The 19,730-nt window shown below is 37.4% G+C and overlaps 1 pseudogene; it reads left to right on the forward strand.

Annotated features, from left to right (window-relative positions):
- The first annotated feature begins 130 nt into the window (after window positions 1-130).
- Window positions 131-819, forward strand: LOC105074174 (max-interacting protein 1 pseudogene; annotated as a pseudogene).
- Window positions 820-19,730: the final 18,911 nt, after the last annotated feature.

The raw sequence follows: 19,730 nt of genomic DNA on the forward strand, positions 1-19,730 counted from the left end.
CAGGGCTGGCCGGCCCACCCGCGCGCCCCGCACAGGTCTCCAGGCGGCGCTGGCCTGTAGCCGCCATGGGCGCCTCCTGTCGGCCGGGGACGGGAGTGCGGAGAGGCCCCGGTCGCCTCCCGCGGTGCCCATGGAGCGGGTGCGGATGATCATCGTGCAGCGCCTGCTGGGGACGGCCGAGTTTTTGGAGCTCCGGGACTGAGAGTGTGAACATGGCTACGCCTCAGCGTTCCCCTGCATGCCAAGCGCCCGGCTGCAGCATTCAAAGACCCCACGGATGTTAAGCCTGGCAGAGAAACATAGCAGCGGGAGCAGCAGCAGCAGCACTGCCAACAGGTCTACACGCAATGAGCTGGAAAAGAATCGACGAGCTCATCTTTGCCTGTGTTTAGGACGCTTAAAAGATCTGATTCCGCTAGGACCAGACTGCGCCAGGCACACAACGCTAGGTTTGCTCAACAAAGCCAAAGCACACATCAAGAAACTTGAAGAAGCTGAAAGGAAGAGCCAGCACCAGCAGCTAGAGAACTTGGAAGGAGAACAGAGACTTCTGAAGCCGTGACTGGAACAGCTGCAGGGTCCTCAGGAGATGGAACGAATACGAATGGACAGCATTGGATCGACTATTTCTTCAGATCATTCTGCTTCAGAGTGAGAGGAGATTGAAGTGGGTGTTGAAAGCACAGAGTTCTTCATGGAGAAGTGGACAGTATCAGTACCACCAGCATCAGTGACATCGATGACCACCGCAGCCTGCAGAGTACTGGGAGTGACGAGGGTTACTCCAGTTCCAGTGTCAAACTTTCATTCACTTCCTAGAACCCAGAATGACATAACAGTGCAGGGCAAAACATTGACTGGGCCAATTCAATCAGAACAAGCTCTTAAATTGGGTTCATGATGCAGTCTCCCCTTTAAAACTAAACAAAACTATAATTGGACAAAAAGTGTCAAAAGACCTCCATTTACGCAAATATTTAGCAAAAAGTGGGGCAGAGCCTCCCCAACAGAACAAATATTCGTAATATTCGTATTTGAAAATCACAGTTTCTAATGGCAGCAGAAAGCTTTTGTGAAATTATCTTGATTTGATTGAGTTGATTCAAAAGAGGACATTGGAAATTCCATCCCCTTTTTCTTTCCTAGTTTGCTCACACTACACAGAGCAGACACATTTAAGGATAGGATTATGAGCCCTTCCTGAGCTTTTTGGTCCTAAAACCAAACAAAAATCAAACCTGTAGTAATGACAAGACAAGATAATCAGGCTTTAACCTTGGATGGCTAAAGAGCTATTAGAACTCAGTCTGGGACAGCTTATCATGAAGCCTGTGGATACAATTCTTTAAAAATACAACAACAACAAAACTCATGTCATGCTCTGCAAAGGAGAGACTCCCACAAAGCCTTTTGAAAGGGGTCATCGTGCAGCTGAGCTTTCTGTTGGATTCCATGCTAAGCAAGCTAACCTCGCCCTGCATTGTTAGCAGTAGGGCACCCAACCGCCAGCTCAGCAGTCAGCTGCCCTAAGGCCCTTGGGCAGCATGGGGCAGTCCATGTGCATGACAGCCTCTACCACACAGGGCCTCAGTTCAGACTGAGAGGCCAGAAGGAAAAAGATCCACATGCTTCTGTGTCTGTGTGGGCCAGAAGAGTTGTGCACGCAGATTTGCAGGCCAAAGGTCTGAGCCAGGGCAGTATTTTTATTTCAGATTTTAATAAATGTTTGTACATGTTGAAATCCAAAATGACTTTTTTTTAAAGCTTGTCCATAAAAAACATAGATGTCTTTTATAGTAAAAAAACAACAACAACAACAACAACAAAAAAAACACATGGGAAAAAATCGTCTATTTTGATGCAGCATTTGGTAATGGTAAAACACCTCAGACCTCACTATAACGCACAAAGTGAATGAGGTCTGGGTGAAGTAGAAGAAAGGACAATGCTGTTTTTGTTTTCTTTTAGAATCATTACCTTTTTGCCATCTTTTAACCATCTGATAAATATAGTAGACACACTATCATAGTTAACATAGTTAAGTTTGGCACTTGTCTCATTTTAATGTTAAGATCTGCTTCCATTTTCCTACAGGCAGTCTCTCTCCTTCCTCCCAATCCCACTGTGCAGGTGCTATTGTTGCTCTTGTCAAGATTTTCAGAAATGTTATTTTCTTTTAAGTGAGATTTCTAGCCTGCACTTTCATGTCATGTGTTCCCTTTATCTTTCAAATGCCAAGGCCCTATCTCTTACCCCAGGAAGCCTTGGAAACCTTACCCTGGCTCTTTGAACTTTGTATACTTTAAATAATTTAACTACCCTTAATTACTTAAAAAAGAATTTAGAAAAAGCTTTATGATTTTCATAACTTATTGCTGATTTTAATGGGTTGTTAATTTCAGTCCTGCATTCTATTTTGTTTAGATAGGGCTGGGCAAGGAAAAAGAAAATACAGACAACCATGTTTAGCAAAAAAAAAAAAAAAAAAAAAAGAAGGAATTTATAATATAAATATAGATCTTTTTTTTAAAAAAAGAAGTAGAAAACACCAACTACTAATATTAAGAAAGAAAGAGAAGATACTACTACAGATCTTATAACATTCAGAGAATAAGGGAACATAATGAACATTTTATGGCAATAAGTATAATAACTCAGATGAACTATATAAATACAATATAATCATATAATAATATTCATTATTTATTCATTTTCTTTTTTTAACATTTTTTATTGAGTTATAGTCATTTTACAATGTTGTGTCAAATTCCAGTGTAGAGCACAATTTTTCAGTTATACATGAACATACATACATCCATTGTCACATTCTCTTTTGCTGTGAGCCACCACAAGATCCTGTATATATTTCCCTGTGCTACACAGTACAATCTTGTTTTTCTATTCTGTATTTTGAAAAGAATGATTTCAGTTTTTATTGTAATTGCTTCTTTTTCCCATGGTTTTTTAGAAGTGTGTTATTTAATTTCCAGATAACAAGGACTTTTCCTACATGTATGCTTGTTGCTGATTTCTAATTTAATTCCATTCTCATTAGGGAACTTAATAAAATTATAATTTTAAGTTTATGTCTCAACATCTAACTAACCTTGGTGAAAATTCCAAATGTTCTTAAAAAGCATGTATGTTATGTATATTACTGGGTGTAGTGTTCTGTAATGGCCATTTCTGTTCGTAGTGTCCATCTGGTCTTACAGTTTCTTAATGATTTTTTGTGTATTTGTTTTATCAGTTACTGCCAGTAGTGGAAAGTCTCCCTCCATAATTGTAGATTTGTCTACTTCTCCCCTTTAGTATGTCTTAGATTTTGTCCCATAATTTTGAAGCTTAATTATTAGGTGTATATAAATTTATATTTGTTATATACTACTGTTGAATTACCTTTTTTTCATTATGAAGTATCCCTCTTTTCTCTAGAAATACTCTATTTTGGTTAATTTTTTCTTTCTTTTCTTTTGTATTAATCAGATGTTTTTAAAATTTTTGAAAATTTTACCATTCTGTTTATTGGATTTCTAGTTATAGCTCTCTGAATTATTTTCCCTTGATTGCTTAGGAATTACAATATACATTTTAAAGTTAATATTGTTAATATCTCAACAATATATTTTTATTTACCTTCTTTCTTTTGAGATATTATTATCATATATATTATATTTATGTACATTGTAAACTCATCAATAATTTGTATTTTTGCTGTAAATGATCATTTCTCTTTTAAAGAAATTAAGAGAATGAGATATGTTTATATAATCTAAACACCTTCCTTTACATTATTTGTAAAGAAATGTTCCTGGTAACAAATCTTCTCTTTCTATTTATCTAAAACTGTTTTAATGTCATCTTTACTTTTTGGGATAACTGTACTAAATATACACTTTATTATTGGCAACTTTATTTTTCTTTCAGCATTTTTATGGTATCATTGCAATATTTTCTGGCCTCCTTAATTTTCTTAGGAGAAGGCAGTAAATCATAGCATTCTTCCCCTGTTATTAATGTGTGTGTTTTCTCTGGCTGACTTCAAGATTTTGTTTGCTATCTTTGGATTTTAGCTGTTTAACTATTATTTATTCAGAAATACTTTTCTTTGTTTTAGTCCTGTTTGAAACTTACTAGGTTTCTTATATCTGAATTTAATATTTTCTCCCCAAATTAAGAAAGATTTTGCCATTCTTTATTCAGATATTTTTCTCTACTCATGTCTCTCTCTCTTCTTTTTTGGGGACTCCAATTACATACATGATAATCTGACTGATATTCTCCAACAGCCCTCACAGGCTCTGTTGATTTTCCTTCAGTTGTTTTTTCTCTGATCTTCAATTTGGGTAATTTGTATTTATCAGTCTTTAAGTTTACTGATACTTTATTCTACCATCTCCAATCTGCTGTTGAGGCCACTTACTAAGCTTTTAAAATTCATCAAATTTCTCAGTGGCCAGATTTCTATTTTTACTATGGAACTATTTCTCTTTTGAGATTCTCTTATATTTTCAATCATTGATATTATACTTTCTTTAATTCTTTAAGCATATTTATAATCACTGCTTTAAAGTTTTCACCTGCTAATTCAACACCTGGGACCACTGAGAGTCAGTTTCTATTGACGCCTTTATTCCTGTTTATGAGTCGCATTTTCCTGTGTCATCTCCTATCTAGTAATTTTTGGTTGTAAACTGAACATTTAAGATAATACATTGTTCTGACTGTGGATTCTGTAGTGTTCTGAAAATGCTGCTTTTTTGTTCCAGGATTCAGTTAATCTGCCTGGATATGAAGTGCAGGTTATTTTCTCTGTGGAATATAGCTACTGTTACTTCTGGTCTTTTCTTACGGCTTCCAGATTCTACTTTTATTAGCATTTTATTGTTTGACTTCCTGGAAGTCTCCACTGTGCCCGTGCAATTTGGCAACTAGGGATTTCGGCAAAGATTTTACTCATATTTGGGGGCTCACCATTTCAATGGTTTCTTTGTTTCTAGGAATTTCCTTTAAATCTAATTTCTACGGCATATCCTTAGGGTCTCACTTCTGACACTTCAAATCCCCGAGGCTTCAGCTTTTTCCTGGTTATGTTTTATGTAACTGCAAGTTGTATTCAGCTTAAAAGAGCAGCAAAAATATATACCTTGCACACTGCATCTTTCATCTTTCAAGAGCATATTCCTTTCTGACTTCTTCCTGCTTCCTTGTCAAGCCCTATAGAATTTCTCCTCACCATGCATAGTTTATCTGTCAGCCAGACACTATGGGTTTGGGGTTTCATCTGTCTGCAATTATCTTGTTCTTGGGTGCTTTTTCAGTGCTGAACTCTGATTTCTGCAAACATTTGCTATGAACACACGTCAGGACTTCCCTCTGCATCTCTCTGATCTGGGGAGGGCAGTCATTGTTATATTCACTCTAAAAATGAAGCCAGTGGACAGAAAGGGAGGACAGAACTCACTCAGAAGCACAAGGTTGGTTCCTTCTCAATGGTCTCATCCTAAAGTTCCCCAGTCCCATGTTCTCTGACACCTTGACCATGACCCACACCAATGTGCCTCTGCTTCACGTATATGGATGTGGATGTATAAAAAAAGACAATGAATTGAATCACCAATGTCACAAGTCAATTATTGGCAGAATTATACAAGCTCTTGTGCTTGGCCACTGAGAGAAATAACAGTAGAAAAGTCATTTTCTCCTTCTGTTTCCATATCAACTTTTCAGGGTTGCATCATTATCTCAGAAGAAACAAAAATGCAGTTATGTAATTTGAGGGCCTCTTTCTGGGGAACAAGTGTCATTCAGTCCATAGGTAGAACAAGGCCAAAAAACCCATTGTAGCATAATTAAAACACTGTGCCCTGTAACTCATATACTGAATATATGCTGTGCTTATAAGTAATGTAATGCTAACAAAAAAATTCCTCCTGGTTACTGGATAACACTTTGTTCAGATCCTGTCTCTATTTTTAGGACATAAAAGTCTAAACTTCTAAATAATGAATCCTTAAATGCTCAATTTTAAGCAGTTAAGTTCAGGGAGTGCATTTTCCTTTGGACAGACATTTTCTTCCCCTTCTTTAGTATATTCCATTTTTAAACTGTTTAGCGCTAGGCTTTGTGGTGGTTGTTGAAAATTCCCTTTCACATTGTATACTATAGCTTCTGAGTCACTTTGGCACCTGGTCTACTGAAATTAACTATGGATCGCTGCTTTAGGTAGCTCACAGAATATTGTTTAGGGCAGTGAAATCACCCTGTATGGTGCTATGATGGTGGATACATGTCATTATGCATTTGACCCAAGTCTAAGAATGTGTAACACCAAGAGTGGACCTTGGGGGATGATGACGGGTCAATGTAGGTTCATTGATTGCAACAAATCTGCCACTCTGATGGGGAGTTGATAATTGGGGAGGCTCTGCATGCGTATGTGGAGGGCAGCGGGGGGTATACAGGAAATCATTGTTCCTTCCTCTCAATTTTGCTGCAAACCTAAAACTGCTCTACAAAACAAGTTAAGGCTTTAAAAAAATAAAATTGTTAGAGATAATAGACAATTAAAATTACAACTCTGTCCATCCTATGTTGGTGCCACTTGTGATTCAGAGGGTTTTTCCTTAACTGCTGAGATATAATGGGAGAATCCAGAGATGTTCCCTCTCTGGTTTGCCCAAGATATATTCATAGTGAAGTAGGCGAAGAAGTAGAACCACCTGGCGAGCATTCAGACATTCCAAGTTTTTTAGGTAATCCTTTCTTAATTAAAACCCTTATCAATTATATCTGCATCTTCACCATGCCCTATCTCTTGACTCGGCAATTTTCCAACAGAGAATTATCATTATGTAATCTCCCTAAAAAGTGAATATGATTAACAGACCCATAGCCTGTTTTTGTAATGGCCCTTGAGCTAAGAATGTTTTTACATTATTAAGAGTTGTAAAACAAAAGAAAGAGAAAAGGGAAGAAAGGAAAGAAGGAAGGAGGAAAGCAAGGAGAGAGGAAGGGAAGGGACTGGAGGAAGTATGAGACAGAAACTGTGTTTGACCCACAACACCTAAAATTTGCAGCTCTTGATAGAAATGTTTGCCCACCCTTGAGCAGTAGGATTTGTATTTTAAACTCTATAGGATAGCATCTTTACATTCCTCATATTATTTTAATAAGAATATCCATAACTGCTCCCCAAGGACAATAGATCGTGCATATAATGTGGCAGGATATTTATTCTTGCCCTGACAATATCTGTAATACAATTTAATGCTATAGACATGATTCTTTGGGAGGTTGTTTTGATTCTCTCTTCTTACTGTTGAGTCATTGCTGAACCCCAATTAAAAATATCCCTCAGTTCTTTCATTTTTCTGGTAGACAGTAATAGGTGCATGGAGGGGAATAGGTGTGTGGAGGAGGGCATTCTTTTAAAAAATTAAAATTCAAACAATAGTAATGCTTATTTTAAAAAATCAATCACACGTACACAGTGAAACTCCATTAAATATTTTGGATCTGAGTCTCAATGGGGCCTCCTGATTCATAATCACACATGTGCCAGGATGGTGATGCCCCAGATTCCATCCAGTGGAGGCATGGAAACTCTGTCCCCTCCTCCTCTCCCTGATCCCTGACCTTGCCCTGTGTGTCTGTTCCATTTAGCTATTGCTGAATTGTATTTTTATAATGAAATTTTAATTGTAACTATTTAAAAAAATCACTCAGATTCCAGTTTCCATATGAGTAGTTTTCTGACCTATCCTCCGAGAAAAACAGATAGCCATCAGCTTTTCTATCTTTTATCTGATAGAAGGTTATGTTTTGCAGCATATAAATTGTTATTGTCAGCAAGTAAGCCAAGGCTTGGATGGAAAAAAATCTATGGACCCCAATGCTGTTTAGTTTTCCATTACATTATGGGTTTCCACCCTGAACTCTGGCCGTGCTAAGGCTCTTTTAATTATTTAAGCTTATGTACAAAATGTGGAATATACTTTCTCATTGTAAAGTATATTCCACATTTTGTACACTTGATTTATGCTTACTGAGACTCAAACATTTACCAGAAAATTCTTAATTCAGATGGAAGGGCCTAATGTATGCATTTCTCTTTTATAGCATTCAGTGCAGTTGGGGTATTGTTACTACATCTAATTTTAGATTAGAAAAAAAAAAAAAAAAGAAAAACCAGTTATAGATGATAAAGCCTCTCTAAACTTGCCCAAATATAAAAATTGAGTTATAGTCATTAGAGGAAAATTTTTTTCAGTTTTATTAGGAGTCATCATGAATACAGTACATGAAGAGAATTCTAAATAAATGATTAAATCAGAATAACACAAGTGACCACCAGGGAGGGACCAAGGCCAAAAGAAGTCAGTAACTCATGAACATGCTTTTCTGTAGCTCCAGGCATTTCTCAAAACACCTCCATCAATCCTGCCTGGGACAATTTCAGCTTTCAAAGAATTCACAGTGAAGTATAAATTATTGACAGCAACTGAAGATTTTATGGTTTGGTTGGGGAGCAGTAGGAGGGTAAAAGCAGCAGGAATAGGTTAAAATGATTGGTTTTGTTTGGTATGGGTTGGTAAAACTGGAAGGATTTCTTAATCTTTCTTCTGCATCTGCACCCTGCCCCACGAGCCATGCCCCTCCACTCAGTCCAGTCACTTGTGCGGCTCTGACTTGTGGCCCTGCCTCCATTCCCCTGGAGCAAGGACTGCCTGTTGCATTCTGAAACAGATAGAGAAGTAAGGACCAGACCTCCTTCATTAGACAGAGTTCATCTAGGTTGATTTCCAAACTTCAGAAAACTTACAAGTCTAGCTCATAATAAAGGAATGAGCCAAGTATCACTACTATGCCATCAACTTTTCTAAATTGTCACCACTGAAAACAGGCAAAGCCCTGCTTAATCTGGTTAGAAGTTGTGATGAAGAACATGAGCTTTGGAACCAAACAGATCGAGGGTTAAATTCTAGACCTACCAAGAACCCTTGGGCAAGTCATTTAACATCTCTAAGCTTCAGCTTATCAACATAGAAAATGGGAATATTAACACCTTCCTCAAGGATTGGTTGTACCGAATTAATGGTCTAAAGTGGGCAGTTCTGTAACTGAATGATTCCTTAATGAGTGGGCATTATTATTCATAATTTAACCCTTTTCTGTGCAAAGAAAACATAACTGTGCACTAAAGATCTTAACCAAGCCTTAGCAAGGTTGACCTATAGATTTGGCCTGGTTCCCAGGATCACACCTATAATTTCTGTTGTCAAGAATCCTGTTCATAGACTCTGGACCTCGCTTGGTCTGTAGAAATGTAGTTCCCAACTCGTTCTCCACTATGTAGTTCAATGATGTGTAATCTGCTTAAAAGCAGGAACTTTTCCCAAGTGAAATCACGTGTGTAACACCAATACACAAATCAGGTGAAGGAAGTGTCACTAGTTCGTGTAGACATGCCAGCCCAAGCCTCACCCTACAGGCCTCTGAGTAGCATCTGAAGGGCCCCAGACTTCCATCAGTCCCCTTGGAAAACCACTGGTGAACTTAACTCAATGTCCAGACTCACCGGCGACTCAGCCCTCTCCTTGCTTAACTCAGCTACTTTCCCTGCATGAAGATTCCTCCACCCCAAACTCTGCTGGCCCAGCCTGGTGCTCCCTCAGTTTGAGGGTAAGTCAGAGCAATGCTGAGATGTAGCCCTTCTTAGAATCACTGGAGGAATGGATGAAGTGTTCAGATTTTAACATGTATCCCCCGTGAGTTGAGCTGCTCCCTTGCTTGAGAATCACAGGTATAAGGAATGAGACAATCACAGATTTCCTAACTCCCAAACTGAAGGGAACAAACTCATTCTGTATGGAACATAAAGATTGGAGGATGGCTGTTTCACAACTACCTTTAAAAGTGAAAGGGAGAAAGAATAACTAAAATCTATATGTTTTACGGAAAATGCAAAGTGGAAAAAGAGTCATCTACATTCCAATAAATTCATTTTTTGAGAACTGTTTTCTGAACATTCCGTTAGCTTACCTTCCATCTCCAAACACCACTAATCTTTTTTTTGTTTTTACACCTCAGTATTATTCAGATGATGAGGAATTTTGCCCAGTGTATTTTGGAAGGAGAAAGATTAGAATGGAAAGCTTTTCCCTGATCCTATCTTGTCATTCAGTTTAAATAATCATCTCCCTGGACCTCTGAATCCACAATCACCAAGTTATTCACCCTCATATCAAATGGATAATTTTCTGTATATCACTTATGTCTCTGTATTTTCATATTTATTTATTTATAAACTTAATTGTTTATTTTCTTATTGGTTGTTTCCACGTGCCTGGACATTTGGGCTCAGAATAAATATTTACTGAATACAGAATGAATAAATGAACCATATTTAGTGAGCCTTCCCTTTCAGGAACTGTACAGAGAATTATTGGAGGAAATAATTCAGCAACAATTTACTCCAAAGCTGAGGTTATCAACTTTTCTCATCTCCTTTTGATTTGGTTGTTTTAGACTTGACATTATCATCCCAGTCACAAGTATTCTGGCAAGACTAAAAGTTTGGGGCAGTACTTTTGCCATTTGGGTCAATATGTTATTACTGGAAATTTTATAATTAGGTCAGCAAGACTTGGGAAGATGAGGAGAAAGAGAAATAATATCGTTCCTTTGTTTTCAGAGCTCAAGGTTTTGTGTGATGATTTTTCCCCCTTTTAATTGTAAATTGTTGACTCAATTCTCTAGTACGGGGGAAATCATGCAAATGTTATGCTTCATTGTCCTCGTAATAACTCAAAATAATTATTCACTGGCAGAAACACAGGCTTAGCAGTACATGAAATAATACAGAATCAGGTCTCATTGCATATGTAGAAGGTCCAATTTAGGCAAAAGTTATTTCTAGCATTGGCATGATTCTGAATCCTCAATGTCCACATTTGGGGTTTTCTTAAACCTGCTAGTGTTAAGGATCATTTTGCTACATTTTTAAGCAGATATAGGAGTTAGAATTATAGGAACTGCTGTAAGTGGGTGAATGATATTGATTTGCACATATACTTCATGTCTGTGAAAAGAATTGCAAATGGTCCCATAGTAAATGTTTTTGAGGAGATGATTCCATTTTGGAAATTGTTGTTTATATTTCATTGAATGGGGAGGAGTTCTGTTTAGAAAGATAATTGTTCCTAAGTATCCTAATGCCTATGCTAATTTTTTGGAACATTATAAATCATTGCCAATACACAAAGTGTGTGGAATGTATGTAGTGATTAATGTTCAACAACACATTGGTACAATCACCCAATTTAAAATATGGGGAAAAGTTGGTTTAAAAAACTGTGGTTTTGTAACATTAACGTTCTGCTAAGTGTTAATAAGGGTTGGTTGCAAAGGGTCAAATCAATTTAAGAAACTCTGAGTTAAACAATATTAAAAAGGTTACTATAAGACTTCATGGAAACTTAAATATGCTAATAGACATTGTGAATATTCATATCAAGCATAGTTTGCATGTTTTACCAAATTTACACCAGAGACAATTTTCTTCTTCAAACAACAGTGTCTCTCTCTTTTCTTTCTTTCTTTTTTTTTTTTTTTTTTTTTCTGTATTTTATGATACTTGGACATCCTGGGGGCCTTGCTAATCCTTGACAGATTATCCTTCCCAGGGCCAGGTATTCTACAAGACGATAAATTTTTCACCTGTCTTAATCCATTCTGTGGCTATAACTAAATACCACAAACCAGGGGCTTATAAACAAGAGAAATTTATTTATCACAGTTCTGGAAAAATCAAGGTACCAGCATGATCGCATCCTGATGAGGGCCCTCTTCCTGGTTCATATCTAGCAATGTCTCCCTGTGTCCTCACCTGGAGGAAGGAGTGAGGGAGCTCTCCGAGGTCTCTTTTATGAGAGCACTAATTCCATGCATGAAGGCTCCACCCTCAAGGCCTTAGCATCTCCTAAAGGCCCTACCTCCTAATACCATCACACTGAGGGTTAGGGTATCAACATATAGTCATCCCTCAGTATTCATGGGTAGCTGGTTCCAGGACCCACCATGGGTACCAAAATCTTTGGATGCTCAAGTCCCATAGTGGGCCCTCTCACCTATGGACTTTGTATCCATGGATTCAGCCAATCTCGAATTGTAAACATACCACATGATCCGCGGTTGCATGAATTCATGGATTTGGAACCCGAGGACATGTAGGGCCAACTGTATTAATTTGAAGGGAACACAAACATTCAAACCACAACACCTGCAAACAAGCCTTTCATATCTGGAGTCCGCACCCCCAACCAGGACCTTCTTCTAACTCACACACCAGTTAGATATCTCTCCTGCCCTAGATCACCTCCAGGTTAGGTACAATAAAACTAGGAACTGCCCAATGCTGGAGCTCACTGAAATCAATCCAGGTATCCAGCTATGAAGCCCCTTAACCTCCTTCATGCCTTCCTTTCTGTGGAAGCCATAATAAAGGCTCAGGACCATGTTTCTCTCACTTCTCCTGCCTCCTGACCAAACCTGGTCCTTCCCTCGGTATCCCTGCCTGGCCTGGTATGCCCTCTTCTGTTGGAAAGTATAGATAATAAAGACTCCTTTCAGCGGCTTGGACCTCTCTATGTCATCACTCAGTCACTCAAGGAATTAAAATGACACTGATGCAATCAAGAGAGAACAGTTTCATAGTTTGGGCAACACTGGTAGAGCAGAAGGTGTTGCAGAAAAACGTGTTACAGCTCAGTGTTAAAGCCTGGTGTTACAGCTCAGTCGTGACAGCAACCTGGATCTGGGCGGGAGACCAAGCAGCACTTGGAGAGTTGGAGAACTCAGGTTTATTATGCCAGTGGGCCCAGAGGAGTTAACACTCCAAACTCTGGACCCTGTCTGCAGGTTTACGCAGGCCTTTATAGGCTGCCAGTTTATCCTTTGCAACATCGTATGCAAATAAAGTATAACAAAAGTTGACCAACTAGGAACAAGCTTTGTAGAAATAGCCCAATCAGAAGGGAGAGAAATAACCAATCAGGAGTGAGGGAAACGGGCCAATCTGGAGTGAGCTCAGGGAACCAATAGGATTTTAGGGGTAAGTAAGCTGTTTCAGACAAAAAGTGAGATACAGCCTTCCTGGCCAGGGAACCAGGTGGTGCTGGCAGGAGAGTAGTGGCCCTGCCAGTCTTTTTATGGAGCTTCCTGCATCAAAGGGAGAATAAACTCTGGAGTCAAACTGGGGATCAAAGCAAGCTCTGTTTCTTACTATCTGAAATAACATGGGATAACTTCTCCAAGCATCTATTTCCTCATGGAGACAATAGTCATAATCTCTCAGAAAGTGCTTGGAGTTGGGGGAGGGTATAGCTTAGCATGCAGGAGGTCCTGGGTTCATTCTTCAGTACCTCCTCTAAAAATAAATAAATAAACCTAATTACCACCCCCCCCAAAATAAATAAACAAATAAGTAAACCTAAAAAAAGAAGAAAGTGCTCTGAAGATTTCGTAAGACAGGATATCTAAAGCACAGGCAGATAGGACTTCCGTGTCTCTGTATGTGCTTACACTCAGTCTGTAAATAGGAGGGTGCACACACATAAGAGTGAGTGAAGTTTTGTATTGACCAGTTATTACCCTCAAGATAGAAAGAAGTCATGCTAACTTGCCTGTAAATAAAATCAACCAGTTAAGACCGTTCTAAGATTGCTCTCTGTGTCTTGGGTCTTGCTTCACCTTAGTTTGGTAGTGAAACAGAAAGAGAAAAGTCAAGTCTTCCTAAGGTGAATTTCACCTTTTATGTATTCCACCTACTAGGCTGGTCCCTAGACTTGTGTTTGTTCAACAAAAGAATGAAAGGAGGACTCCAAAAATGCAGGAAATTAAACAATTCTAAGTATTCCATTTCAAAAAGATGTTTCTCTTGATCTCTGTAAGATACACAATTTTATTTCTCTTAAGATAGCTTTCAACTGATGTACTTGGGACCTTTAGATGTGTTAGGAATACAAGCCATTCTTCTGTCTGTATGCAGCTAACCACATTGGTACATCTTAATGATCAAAAATTAACTCAAATTTCAACAGGTGAAGAGTCTAAAAATTAAACATACCAAACAAATTACTGTCGTAAATCGTAAAATGCCATCCTTAATTAGTATACCCAATAATTAGGGAGGCAGTATATCTGTTTTTCTGGATGTGCATTTTACTTTAAATCCTGTATTCCCAATAAGTCATGAGGAAGAGGGTATTCTCCAGTGGAAATATGATCCCTTTTGTTGATTTTTTTTTCTTTTTGATAGCTTCTTGATGAAGCTTTTTGGGCAATCTGTACTTTCTATCTCTTTTATGAACTCTTTCTGATGCTACCAGGAAATACCCTCTAGGGACACTATGACATTTCACTGGGGCATTCCAAGTAATAAATTTTACGTCTCTGTTAAGGGGATTGGCCTCACATGAGTCAACTTCTTATTCAATCATTGATAATAGACTTAATTACATTGACTGCCATTTCTGAGCCTTATTGCAGGGATAAAATTCACCCTGTTAAAGCATAATTTTTATTAAAATGTTAAAACCAATGATGAGTGATGTCCAGGACCCGCAATTATCAGGTGTGAATATTCGGAGGTGATGTGTGTTCATTTCCTCGTTCATCAGATGCTCTTCCTCATACATGGTTATACACATTCTTAGTTCAGTCTCTCAGGTTAGCCTCTTCCAATCTGGTTTGCAGTAGGAAGCACCTGTATATGTATAAATGTTTATGTTTGAGATATTGCTTTTCTTTTTTTCTTTTTTATTAAAGTATAGTCAGTTTACAATGTTGTGTTAACTTCTCATGAACAGCATAGTGAGTCAGATATATATATACACATGTATATACTCATTTTCATGTTCTTTTCCACTATAGGCTATTACAAGGTATTGAATATAGTTCTCTGTGCTACACAGTAGGACCTTGTTGTTTATCTGTTTTATATAACATAGTGTGTATCAGCAAATTGGATATTGTTTTTCTGCCAAATAAATCTTTAGGTCACATTTGTGAGCAATCAGACACACACACACAGCCACAAAGCAATCCAGTGGATAATCCCCCTTAAGAAATTTGAGGGAAAAGTTGTTATTCCTCACGCAGTGAGAGAAAATCATCTCTGTTCTATTTGTGGCACTGCCAGATTTGTCTTAACAGTGTTCACCGCGCAGCCACCTCATGAGTGGTGAGGATGAATACGGCCGTCTTTGCAGACCGCTTTGTGTTCATCGAGCACCTCTTCTCAGAGCACTCCCAGGAGTCGTGCAGCAGTAGTCACTGAAGTTAACTGTTGAGGTCCTGTCCATCTTCCAAAGAGGCATAAAAGTAAAAAGCCAAATTTCAGAACATCAGCATAATCAAGATGAATAGGAAGCTTATTTGTGCAAAAAAAAAAAAAAAAAAAAAAAAAGTCTGACGATTCCAGTGTAGAGAAATACAGGCGTGCAAATGAAATCATCCTTATAATCATCAGTGTTTATGATCAGAAACTTTTAGATGCTATACTTGGCAAACACATGAAGAAAAACACCATTTTAAAATGAGTTAATTGCATCCATTAGAGCCTGGAGTAGAATTAGAATCACAGAGACTTAGAATAACAGCATCTAGAAATGAAAGAAACCTGATAGCTTCCGCAGGATTATCCTCTTTATTCTCCTGAAAGGTCAGAGAGATACCAAGAGTGTGTGGAAGAGCTGGTAGTGGAGAATTGAGGGTCCAAATCCCCTTGCTGCTAAATTTGGATCAGACAAAGCAATAAGAAAAACAATGAACAGTGACTGTGAACTCAGAAGCAAGGATCCCAGACCTTGTCATTTTCTCACTGATTAATTAAACACACAGAGACACACATACACAGAAAAGCTTAGTACTGGCCCCCATGATGGTCTTTTAATACTGTAATCTAGTTATCTGTGCTTTAGAGATCACAACTGCTAAACATCAGAACTCAAGTGAGTCTTTCATAATAAATTGGATTTCCTGTCTTATATACAAAAGTAACTTACACATTTCACATTATCGCATAGTATTTTATGTATGGTTTCCTGTCTTTATAGTATTGTATTAAAAAAAATAATCTATGTAAACACCCCTAGGTTTGTGATACTGGAGTTAGTACATTAGTTTAGGAAGCAATTGCCAGGAGGTTAAAAGCAAAATTCCACAATGATGGGCAAGAATTAGTCAGCTGAAGTTCAGTCAATGGAAGAAGGGAGCAGAGAGGAATTATTACAGAGAACTCAAGGCAACAAGTTGATAGATAGATAGAATGTGCTTTTCTGCACTATCATCTCCTCATTCCCTGGACAGAAAATGAATAGACTTTCTATAGCCTGTGTCTAGGGATTCTGCATAGAATGTGTCTAGGGATGTTTTTCATTTGGCTAGAGAGTGTGTAAGCATTTTAGTCAGCGCCGTCATGGTGAGAAGTAGAAATGATTTCTCAGAAGTAGAAGTAGAAACAATTTCTCCCATGATTTCTGGAATGGCTCTCAGACAGCCACATGTGGGAGGCTGCCATGTCTTATTTTGTTTATTCGAGACCCCTCTTCTTGGGTTGAGTTTTCAATGTCTTTATCATGCAAGGGTTGTCAGTGTCTCGCTCATAATACAGATGTAGAATCTAAATTGTAGATGAGTCAAGTGACCAGAAATCGGAACCACGTGAAAGCTCAGTGGTTATTTATAGTCACAAACCTCCCTTCCCTGTCTGATGTCTCAGCTTTTAAAAAGCCAGACTGCTGCCTGATTGGTTGGATCTCCCATGGTCCAAATTGTCTCTGAAGGTTTGTACGTTATTCCTTAGAAATTTCAAATCAAATACACCAGAGTGCATTTGTTTGTCTTATTAACTGTGGGTCATTTTTGACTAGTTTGTTCATGATTTCTACCATCCCATCCTTCTGTTAGATTTTAGGCTACCATATCTACTGAAGAAGGGAAAATACTTTGGTTCTTCCCTTCACTTTGGCTGTTTCATAAAGAAACAAAACATGATACTTTGATACATGTTTGAGAAGATACTGAAATAACAATAGACTCTTTAACTGGTAAATTATAATGGACTCATTTAGAAATTATATATTATATCCACATTTATACCAAATTGATACATCATGATTAAAGGTCTTATAATGAATACCAAATGAATTAGTAATGATGGCCTTTTATGAATAACCCTTTAAGTGGTACAAAAGTATATTTTTAGCAAATAGTTCAACACAAGAATGAGAAATTGAAGTTGTATTTGTAATACAAAGATTGCAAACTTTTATTTGTGATCTTTTTAGGACTCTATTTTTCTTTGACAACTTTTCAATGCAAGATTAATTTTATATAACAATGAAAACCTGAGTATTACTAATTAAATAAGTAAATTCCAGTAAATAGTTTGTGGAGAGACAAAAATCCTCAAAGTGAAAACAAACCTGTTATAGTCTACTGTTAGGAAGCATTCATTTTGGTACATCAACTTGATTTATCATTTATTTTAAAAATCATTTGATAGAAGTATTTTCTTATTATATTGCCTATCAATACAATAAAGTAGAGGTGGTAATCCCAGCCCTCATTCTGAAGGAATCATTTAGCAGCCAAAATAAATGACTAAACTAGTTGAAAAACATGGATCTAGAGTCAGACATACCTTGCTTCAGATTCTAGGAGAGTAATTCATTTTCTGTGTGACCTGGTCTGATGATTTAACTTCCCAATGCCTCAGTTAAGAAAAGAGCTAAAAATACTTGCCTCATAGACTTGGGTTCAGAAGCAAATCTGATTTGTGAAGAATGTTTTGCCTGGTACCTGGTTTCTAGATTTATTGAACCTTTATTGAGTACTTGGCCATATATTATGCATTTTACACTACTTTCTCATTTAATCCTCACATAGTTACAAATACCCCCATTTTATAGATAAGAAATTGAAGCACAAAGAGATGAATTGCTCATTAAATGGCAGGTATTATTATTATAATTATTACTCTATTTCTACATTTTTATTATTTATTTTTCTGCTGTCTCAACATAGAGATTTACTTCTATGGGAATAAAGTATAAAGCAACTAAACAGATATATTTTAGAAATAGATGCTATTCATTTGAACTAGCAAATTAAACTAGATGTTAAAGTAAGGATTGCATTTAATACCAAATCTTTCCATTCTTCTTCAAGTCTTGGGGAAAAAAACCACATGGTGGAGACACAAGAGGTTTGGGGTCAAAATCCTCAATCAAGACACAGAGATGACACATCTGAACCCCTCCCTACTGCAAGTGGTATAGTTGAGAGTAAGTGAGATGGTAACTAACTTCACTCCCAAGCAAAGATGTGGGAAACTCTTCTGTCAAATCTTCATTTAATCATCAGGGAACATTTAGATGCACCCAAACACCCAGTCTTTTAAATGCCTTCTGAGAACTCTGTAACATCTCAGTGATAAGTCGTTTTCAAACCAGCTTTTTCAGCTGAAATCCCCTTTGCATAACCAAGACTCTGCAGAACATGAATATTGGAGGATAATAATCATTCCACCTAATAAGAATGAAACCTCAGCTCTACAAAGCTCCTTTCTCACAGAGAGTCTAGGTCATATTCTTCATCCAGAGGGTTGAAGCCCCAGGATTTCAGAATTTTAATTAAAACAGTCTATATGTACTGTGTAGTGTCCTGAAAATCCTCACCACTGGTCATTTAAAACTTAGACACATTTTTCAGTGTCAGCTCAGTCTAGCATTTATTGCTTTAATAGCATCCAATCATATTATATTTTTGTTTCTTCACTTATTTTTTAATTCACCTTATTTAATCATTTCAATGAGGGTCCCCCAAATATTCATGTAATTCAATAAGTTTATAGCATATATTAGACATGCCCTTAATTTCATTACATTTTGATTTTTTATATTAGCCAGTCAAGTAAAAATAACAACTGTAGTTAAGGATTATCATCTAAGCTTGAGACACCAAAACTTTCTGCCAATTTTTTGGTAATGCTTCAGGTTTTAATATTCTGAAGAAATGTTGTCATCAAATGGCCCATGGATTCTTTGAGAATGATTTGTGCTAACATGTTTTCTATGACTTGTCCTTAAAAACAAAATGTGGAGGAAGTCAGGAGAATGGCAAGATTTCAGGAGCAGTTAACCATTTCAACGAAATAACCTCATGAGTTCTGTAATTTTAGCAAAACAACTCTTTTTTTCATCCATTTTTCTTATTTAAAAATTAATCTACATGAGTATATCACAGACTTGGAGGGAAAGTGTAGCAGGTGTATGTGTGTGTGTGTATTTACAGTATATATAGATATATATATAGGATATCACATTATTTATGATTTAGAAGGAACATCCATTTCTGTAACTATTTGGTACCAAGATTTAGATGCCTGGGAGGAGTCAAGAGTGTTTTATGGCCTAACATCTTTCAAAAACCTTTATTAGTTACCAAAAAAATCACACTTGATTATTCTTCCAGTAAAATTCTCTGGCCTGTCATTGGGGAAAATCACTCCTGACATATAAAAAAACAAAAACTGTTAAAACATTTGAATTTTAAAAAATTGTTCATCATTTCTTAGGCTGATGTCCATTTGACTTGAAGACGTGGGTAAGATGAGCTTTTTGGCTTGCCTAATTACCAGCTGTCAGAGAAGGTCAGTTTTGCCT

Source organism: Camelus bactrianus, chromosome 35 (genome assembly GCF_048773025.1).
Source record: "Camelus bactrianus isolate YW-2024 breed Bactrian camel chromosome 35, ASM4877302v1, whole genome shotgun sequence".
Classification (NCBI taxonomy): Eukaryota; Metazoa; Chordata; class Mammalia; order Artiodactyla; family Camelidae; genus Camelus; species Camelus bactrianus.